This window comes from Poecilia formosa, unplaced genomic scaffold (genome assembly GCF_000485575.1).
Source record: "Poecilia formosa unplaced genomic scaffold, Poecilia_formosa-5.1.2 Scaffold96, whole genome shotgun sequence".
NCBI classification, from domain to species: Eukaryota; Metazoa; Chordata; class Actinopteri; order Cyprinodontiformes; family Poeciliidae; genus Poecilia; species Poecilia formosa.
The window spans coordinates 519,682-528,759 of NW_006800035.1; the positions used below are offsets into that span (position 1 = coordinate 519,682).

The 9,078-nt window shown below is 40.3% G+C and overlaps 1 protein-coding gene across 1 annotated transcript in view; it reads right to left on the reverse strand.

The window, feature by feature from the left end:
• The window catches only part of hivep3a (HIVEP zinc finger 3a), a 34,449-nt gene extending 28,326 nt beyond the window's left edge, over positions 1 to 6,123 (reverse strand). Inside the window, exon 1 of the mRNA XM_007558468.2 lies at positions 6,029 to 6,123. The gene's annotated coding sequence lies outside the window, so the exon portion shown is untranslated. The remainder of the gene's footprint in view (positions 1 to 6,028) is intronic.
• Between the last annotated feature and the right edge of the window lie 2,955 nt (positions 6,124 to 9,078).

Genomic DNA, 9,078 nt, shown 5'->3' on the forward strand with positions numbered 1-9,078 from the left:
AGCATACAGACTCAGAAAAGGCCATTTGCTGAAAGAGGTAATTAAACCAAAACTAGACAAAATATAAAGAAATAAAAAAAGACTTTTTGTCTCTAAATATGTTCTACCAAGAGCTCCTCATGTGGCATATTATTAGCATTACCTGGTTGAAAATCTGTTTTAAAAAAATCATATTAAACAGATTTTGTTATCTGATTATTAATCAGTTAATCCATAAAATAATCAGCAGATCAGTCCTTCACTGTATTGATCCAACAGAAAGGCCGGAGCTTCTCATATGTTGCTGTTAGAAATGTTTTTTTAGCTGCAGATGCCACCTTTGTTACAAATGATCAAGCGTTTACCGCATTTAAGGCAATAAAATTATGATTTTCTAATTTTTAAAAAAATATTATTTGTATATTTTAATGCATTTCTAAGATTGTATGAAAAGACCTAAGTGGCTAAATAAATAAAAAAAAACAATCAGCATGATATCCCATTTTTTAAAATTTGATTAGATTGATTAATCATCAGAATAATGTTTTGATTGTCAGAATAATTGATTAGTAAAATAATCGCTAGCTGCGTTCCTAAATGAAAGCTGTGATGTTTGCAGAGCGGCCGGCTGACTCCAGGCATGAATGCGGCTTCGTGTCGTGGCTTCTCTTCGTGAGTTCACGAGGTGATTTGTGAATGAGCGCTGCAGCTGATGGACCTTCTGCCTGACAGGCTGCTCTCTCTGCAGGGGCCCTGCAAAGCAGAGGCCCTTCCACCTCGCGGAGCAACCCAAGCTGAGTCCATACGCTCGCCTCCAGGGTCACTGATGGCATCCTCTTCCTCCTCCTCCTCCTAGCAGAGGACTGCTGCTCAGTCAGGGGAGCGACACATGCTCTCACTCCCATGCCTCCCTCCACACACACGCCGTCCCTGGAGACACAGCATCAGAGGGCACACAGTGCACAGGTGCAAACTTTCTTTCCACTGAGCTTCCAAAAATCACCGGCGAAGAAATGTGCAGCCAACACACTCGGACGTAAAAGAGAGTGTGTCCTTTCGCTAACAATGGAGGAAGTGGGTTTGTTGTGTAGGGCTGGCTGCCGGCGAGGAGGGAATCTGTTTGCACACTGGTGAGCTGGTGTGTCAGCAGCCGGGGGAAGACCGGGGTCACCCCCACCCTCCAGCTATACACACACACACACACACACACAAATGATAAATGTGTGATCCACGACAAGGGATTTGTTTAACCCCAGAGTATATCACAAGCAGATTTATTCCTCTCTCATAAGCCAAACGCTAGCTCAGCAGTCTCTGCCGCAGCACCGAGCGTCTTTTTCATTGTTCCTGGATGTAGATTTGATGTGTTCACCTGCAGCCGAGGCATCAGAGTACACCGGGGTTTTAAAACGGTGCAGTTCCAAACCTGCTACAATATTTCCTTTGGTTTAAAGTCATTTTAGTGAAATGCCAGAGAAAGCGGACTCTTCTCCAGCTGTATGGAACAGAAGCAACATCATGATGTCACTCCCAACCTGTGACTTCTGCTCTTGGAAATAAAGATTTTCCAGTCAGGAAGCAGAAACTAAAGGAGCGTCACGCATTGATCTGGTGAAGGTAACGCTTTTAAAAGCACACAGGGCAGCTTGGAGTATGGCAATATGAAATCATATTCTGCACAATAATCACTTGAAAAGTACACTAGTGTTTATCCACATGTACAGGAGATCCAGAAAATATTCACAGCATTTACTTTTTTAAGTTTCAACTTTTTTTCCAAATTAAAATAAACTCATCTCAATAATCAAAATTCAACACAAATACTATATTGTGACAATGTAGAAATTGTTGTTTTGAGTGTTTTGCTCATCTATTAAAAATAAAAAAAACAAGAAATTACATTTACTAGTGATGCACCAGCATAAAAATTTGGCTCAACATTGTTATTATAAATTATTGATGTGATGGCCAATAACTGATATATACCAATATTATGTATATATCTTACAACCTTTTCAATTTGCTGAAATAAATGACTTCACCACTCTGCTTCAAACTCCCCACAATCCTTTGCTGCTTCACTATCACTGTCACATGACCAAACAAACAGCAAATAATGGCCTCCAGAAAAAAACGGCAACATTATGGAAATAAATATCGATTGTTAATATTGGCCCAGTTTTGTTTATCGGACCGATAGTGATATATATAAAAAAAGGACAAACATCGGTTTCCCATTGTTTTGTTCGTATTGCATGTTTGAAATGTTTTCCAGTTCCAGTGTTAAATGTTCTTCAAAAATAATATTATCATTTTTTGTCTTTAGCAAACATACTTCTATTATTTTATTAGTTGAAAATGGTCTCAGAATACCAACAATATGGTTTATTGCAATCATTTTTGGGACAATTTATCGCCCAGCAAAATTTGTTATCGTGCCAGGCCTGGACGAGACTCCCGATGGTTACTCCATAAGACCGCCGCCCCTGAATATCAATGTTGTCCTCTCCAGCTCTGCTGCGCTCAGCTCAACAGAGGGACCTTTGACAGAGCCATTGGAAAAACTCAGACTGTAGCATTTCATAATTCAGCAGGTTTCAAGACACACTCAGAGTCTCTGCAGGCAGCAGAAATGTTTACCATCCCACCACTGCGTGTGTGTGTGAAGCTGGGTGAGACCGGTGCTCAGACTGAGGGTTTTTCAGTCCTGACTCATGTCCTATATCAAGAAACACTCTGACATGAAGCGAGAGTCATCTGATTGAGCGTAACAATACGGTCATTATACTTCACTAAAACATCAAGCTTGATGAGAGGAACTCTTAACACTGATGAATCGGGAACAGCAGAGGATACGCGCTTATTGGGCTAGGCGATAAAACAATAACAATAGCTATCATGACCGACACCTGATCAATATCAATAGAAAATGTGTCTGGTAGAAGTTTGATCATTTCACTGAATGTTAGCAAGTGAAATTATCGACCAGTGACCTGGCTTACTTAGCTGCTCAACCTCTCATGGCCAACTAAGCTAAGTTGGTGACATCGACTCACTCGCTCATTGGTTACCTAGCAACAACTTGTTGTGTAACAGGTGCAGTAGTGGTTTCATGTTGTCCCCAACATGGTGGGACGTTCTTCAATCCTAGAATGTCCCCATGTAGGCCACAAAGCGGACGTCTGCCGAGCAAAATTCTAATCAATAATTATCAACACTGACCCATGTGGCAGAGTTTTCCCCTTATTTTTAAGATTTCAAATTACAAAAACATGTGCGCACAAACGTACATTAATACTACTACTAATTCCAATAATAATAACTTAAAATATATTTGTACATGATAAAACAGTCACAAATATTTTAATGGGATAAAAAAGACGTTTTATTTCAATTATCACCTGTGAGTTTGAGCGGTGCATGCATGGCTCCTCTGTGTTTACATCTGGACCATCTGTAGTGTGTACCACTTTAAGACTGACACTGACATCACTGACCTCTTACTGCGGGGTTTCCCCTCCTCCCCTCCCTACTTCCACTATATCTGCTTATGATTAAAAATGTTCTTTTTTCTCTCCATCAGTTTTAGAACCCAGGTGTCCTCAGCTGCCCTCTAATCCAGCAGCACAAGGATTTACCTGTCCACTAAATTATTTTCTTGCACCACCCTTGTACCACTACATTTTATATCCCCTAGAATACAAAAAATGCCTTCAAGGTTATAGGATTTCATTAGTGCCAAAAATATATCTAAGTGTTTATGTAAGATGTGTGTAGAGCCTAAGTGCATATGTAAAAAAAGAGATATGCAAATGTAGACAGGTGCAATAATACTTTCATAGCCACTCAGTTTTCAAGTGTTTCAGGAACCCTGATCAGTCATGTACCTCCCTTGAAAAAATCCAACTTTAGAAATGTGAACTATGGAAGCCGACAGTGATGGGGACATCTGTGCTGCTGCTACATGTTTAGCAATCTGTGCTGCTGCTACATGTTTAGCAATCTGTGCTGCTGCTACATGTTTAGCACTGAGATGCCATTTTTGGTTTGAAGAGATTTGCTGATAGGCTAACTCCTTTTAGCATTGTTTTTTAAGAAAAAAAATTAGACCCCAGCAGGCTAAGAGAAACAGCTTTGTCATTCATCGCTTTGTTTGCGGTCCTGTCCATTTGATTTACGGGTGCACCAGAAACTTGCAACAGAGATTCTGGTTCAGGACGTTTGTATGTAAAAAAACAAAAAAGAAACGATTAATTCCGTTAAGATTTCTCTAATTAATGAAACTTAAGACATTAAAAGTCCCAGACCAAATACATATTTATGAAACTTTTTTTTTCTTTTCCAATATTCTTAGTTGAATAAAAATAATCAAATTTGTTTTTGTAATTATATTAAGTACCTCAATAGAGTTTGTGACAACTAGTTTTTCTGGAAGGTAAAGGCAATATTTTCTTCCCAGTGTTCGCCATATTGCCTGGAATATTTCTTATACACCATTGTTACATAAATAAATATCCCATGGTGTTTGGCATTTTGAATTAATCAGACTTGTTTTTAACAACAAAAAAATTCAGTTGTACAGATATGAAAGGTATGCACAACATGTCACTTAACATATCATATGCAACTTACTTATACATGGTTGTCAGTCGTTCAAATGCACATAAACATGATGCATTACATAAGGCTGCTACATAAACATCTTAAATAGACATATTCCTGGCACTAATGGAATCCCATATAATGTTGCCAAAATAATCAGACCCAGTGAAGGCTTATCCATTTGCTCCTCGCACTAATATCCAAATCAGTGCAGCATTTTAAGCTGAGCAGTGATTATGTAATATTATCGGCGATTTGATCCCAGAGCGGGACTGTTTCTCATGCATGATGTCATGCTGGATTCCTTGTAAGCCTGATGTGCTGAACCGGGGCAGCAGCAGTAGGAAGGCACAATGAAAGCGCTGGGTTCGATTTTATTTTTCTCCAGCAAATCTCAGACATGTTAGTCTGCGAACCGTTAGGGATGTCACCTCCAAACACACCAGCGATATTAAAGAGAAAAACAAATGTATAAAAATAGGGTATGAAAGCATCTCCGAGCATGCTCTCCTCGGGCATGCGCACTTGGAGCCGTTTTATTAAATAGGAACTTTGCAGATTTTTTTTTTTCTTGAATGGAGGCTTGTTTGCTCCAGACGATGCGCAGAGAGCTCCTGTCGCCAACAGCAACGCCGCGTAAGGCGGACTACCAGCGGCCAATAACCGCAGCCGTGACCGATGACACACCTGTCCTACAACCTCATTTTTTAGAATTCTTTTTTTTTTTAATGACTACAGGTACTCTTATTGTTTTCAAAATCCTTCAAATACGCGTTTTCAACAGACCAGCAGCGTATTTAATTATGATCTAAATTAAATGAGCATATTACCACCGCCTGAACTGCGCCGAGCCATTTCACCATCAAGTCAGAAGAATTTACAAGCCAAAGAAAATTAGCTTTCAAAATAAGATTGCATGACTGAAGAAAGCCTGCTACCGTGTTCGTGTTTCCGTCACCTTCCCAGCAGCTTTTTAAGCAAAAGAATGTGTAAAGCCAAGACTCAATGCTGCGCGTGCCGTATTCACTCAATGTAACTAAACTAAAATGAAAAACACCAAAGCGTTTGTTTTGAAGCCAAACAGCTCCAACTTCCGGCCTGTCTGTGCTCGACTTGCCGCAGCTCGCCGCCGCCTCCTTCTCCTCAGCCTCAGCAGACAATGAATGAAATCAGTTTTTTGAGGGTGAACGGTCCAGTTTGGGTTAAAACAACGCGGTTAGAAGCAAAGGAAACAGAGAATCCCCCAACCTTTCCTGCCAGCCTCCTCCTGCAACAACTGTTCAGCCGCCTTTTATTTCCCTCCCCGTTTGAAACAAGATGATGGAAACCATGTTCAGTTGTCAAAATATAGCGTATATAATATTTCAGTTCTGTAGGCTACGCAGTAGATGGAGCGTTTGAAGCCATGGCCGGCTGACCCCTCAGTGTACAGCCTAATGTGGCTTACCTGCTGGATGCTGAAGTTCACTTCTCTGCGGCGCTTCCACGGCTTCTCAGGATCCGTCAAGCCGCGCGATGTGAACTGGGACAAGGCCGGACGTGGTTCAAAGGAATTTCAAAGTAAAACCCCGAAGGCAAATCTTATTAACGTTTAAGAACTTAAAAACTAAGTAAATGTCTACTTTTGTTAAATATTCAAAGTCTTCAAAGCCAAAAAATAAAAAAAATAAAAAAATACACCTTTGTGTTTTACGGTAATTTTACTTTTTATAGTGTAAAACACTGTTGATTCTTCCTTGCTTCACTACTACTGCAGGTAATGTATCACCAGGACAGGGGTACCGTCTTTGAAAGTTGATGCAACAACTTTGCCAAAGAAACTGTTAAATATCAAACTTTCCGGTGCTTATATTCTTTTTTGTCTTTTTGTTGTTGTTGTTGTTTTTTATTTATTTTATTTTATTGCCAATTAATTCAGTAATGATGGGACATTTTAAAATCAGACAAAGGTAACTTGAGTAAATACAAAGTGTACTTTCCAAATGATTTCATTTTTCAATCATACCAACTTTATTTAAAAAGCACTTTGAAAACAGCAGATACTGAGCAAAACGCTTTTAAAAAATCCCTTACTTTTTAAGAAAGTTTTTTTTTTATGAATCTAAAAGAAATAAAATTCTAAAACGTAGAATCAAAATACAAGTAGTGTCAACAAATAAATATGACATAGACATGAACAAAATCAGAAAAGGAACAACTTATACATAGTTGAAAATCCAAGGAGAAGAGCTGGAGCCTATATGCAGATTTATAATTTGTACTAGCAAATTGTTTCATAATGCCTGATCTCCCCTGAACTTACAGCATGTCTTTGACACCTCTGGCAACTGATGGTCTGTCCAAAGACTTTAAAAAATATATAGTATTCAAACCAATCTGGTCCTGTGTAAAAAAAGTGTGCCATCCTTGGCAGCATTTTAACTTGTAGACGAATCTTGGCACCCTACCATGTAATGATAAAGACATGGCAGACCACATAACGAGGCAAACCTCCCTCGGATCAGACAGACAGGGGACAGCCCTGGACCCCTGCTTGGGTAGTGGAGTCACATGGTTGTAGACCCTTGGCTCCTGGGTCTCATCTGGGCTAACCCCTCCACTTGCACAGAGTCTTAAATAGCAGACTGACAGGAATATAGGGCTGTCACTCAATCTGCACCACAGGGCCCTCTGACCACAGAGGCAAAGTGGATAAAGTGTTTTACCCAAGGACACAACACCAAAGTGAGTGAGATGGACAAAGCGAGTGTTTGAACTGGTAGTTCACCATTTACATGACAAACCTCTACCTCCTGAGCCACTGTTGGCCAGGAAGGTACAAGAAGCCCCCTCTGTGGGTCTACCACCTACAGTGAGGAACGTTGGGTTTTGGCATCATGTATGCTGAATACCAGGGTCTGGCCCTGCTGTGTCATTTCGTAGGGGAACAACCTAGCTTTGGGAACATCAAGCATTACTTCTGTGGTGGATAAGGACCAAGTTCTGATGTGTGAGATTAATTCATTCCAGATATGGTTGGACTGCGATGGACTAGCGACCTGCCCAGGGTGTACCCCGTCTCTCGCCCATTGGCTGCTGGAGATGGCCATGAGCACCCCTCGTATCCCCACTAGAATTCACTTCTACACAGAGCATGGGTTCATGAACACAACTCCTGGAGATTGACTGGACTTCCTCCTACCCCACAGAGAGGCATCAGGCAGATGTTGGGGTAGTCCCCAGCCCCCAACTGAGTGGCTTTGGGGCTGACCTCTTTGGGACTTTAAGGGACTTCTGGTTTGGTAAAGTCCTAACCGTTGCATGTTTACAAAAATTATTTATTAAAAGAGATAGCATTTATAAATTGAAAGGATCAGAGATTAAATAAATAAATAAATAAATAAATGAATAAATAAACTGCGACAGACTGGCGACCTGTCCAGGATGTACCCCGCCTCTCGCCCGGAACGTTAGCTGGAGATGGGCACCAGCACCCCTCCCGACCCCACTGAGGGACAAGGGTGTTCAGAAAATGGATGGATGGATGGATAAATAAATAAATAAATAAAAATCCAAAATCAGAACTAAACAAACTGAATGTTGTATTTCAGTTATACAGCTAGATATATTAAACACAACATGCAGAATATAATAAGTCATGTAACTTCATTATTTTGAAGTTGAAGAACTTGGGGCTTTGTAGTGTTTTCCGTATAAAATTCCAACAGCTCTTATTTTATTTATTTATTATTTTTTTTTTTTTGCAAAATAAGAACATCATTTGTATGATTTACAGGCATTTCCCCAAACTTCTACACAACAGGTCAAATAGGGAACGATCAGTGAATTGCATAATAACAACAATCCTTCATCATTCACTTTACATAACAATGCGATTTTCCTTGATATGTTTGTCTTTAAATTGCAGGTGAGTGGTTTCCAGTTTCCATTCGCTGTAATCCTCAGATCTGTTTGAAGTGATTTCTCCTCTCCGGTGGTTTTGAATTCATTCCTTCACGAGGGACTGACAAGTTTGACTTATGATTCCAGAGAATTGGAGCCCAGATTCAAGTAGAGAAACTTTAATAATAATTACATTAACAATAAATTATTAGTAACTGCATAGGCCAATTTTGATTCCCAACACTGTCTATCCACTCTTTATTCCACCATATATGTGCTTGTGTACCTGTGGTAGACGTGCCAGCTGTCTACTTCGTCCTCCTGGGAGCTTAGCTCAGTGTTTACCTGTTCTGTACCTGAAGACTCCACCGTGTCTCCTCCTGAAGTCCGTGTCTCCTCTATAGTGCATGGACTATCATGCACTATAGGATGCACTGGGAATTATTGCAACATTTATACATTTTTCTTCTCTCCCCCCCTACACTGTCCCACTTTGCTGTGGAGTCCAATAAGCCTGGAACCCCCCAGCCCAGCTGTGAGCAGCAGGCAAACCTCATGTTGTTACATAAGCCAGATGAGGCTCTGATCAGTTGCATAAGCCAGTTATAGAATCAG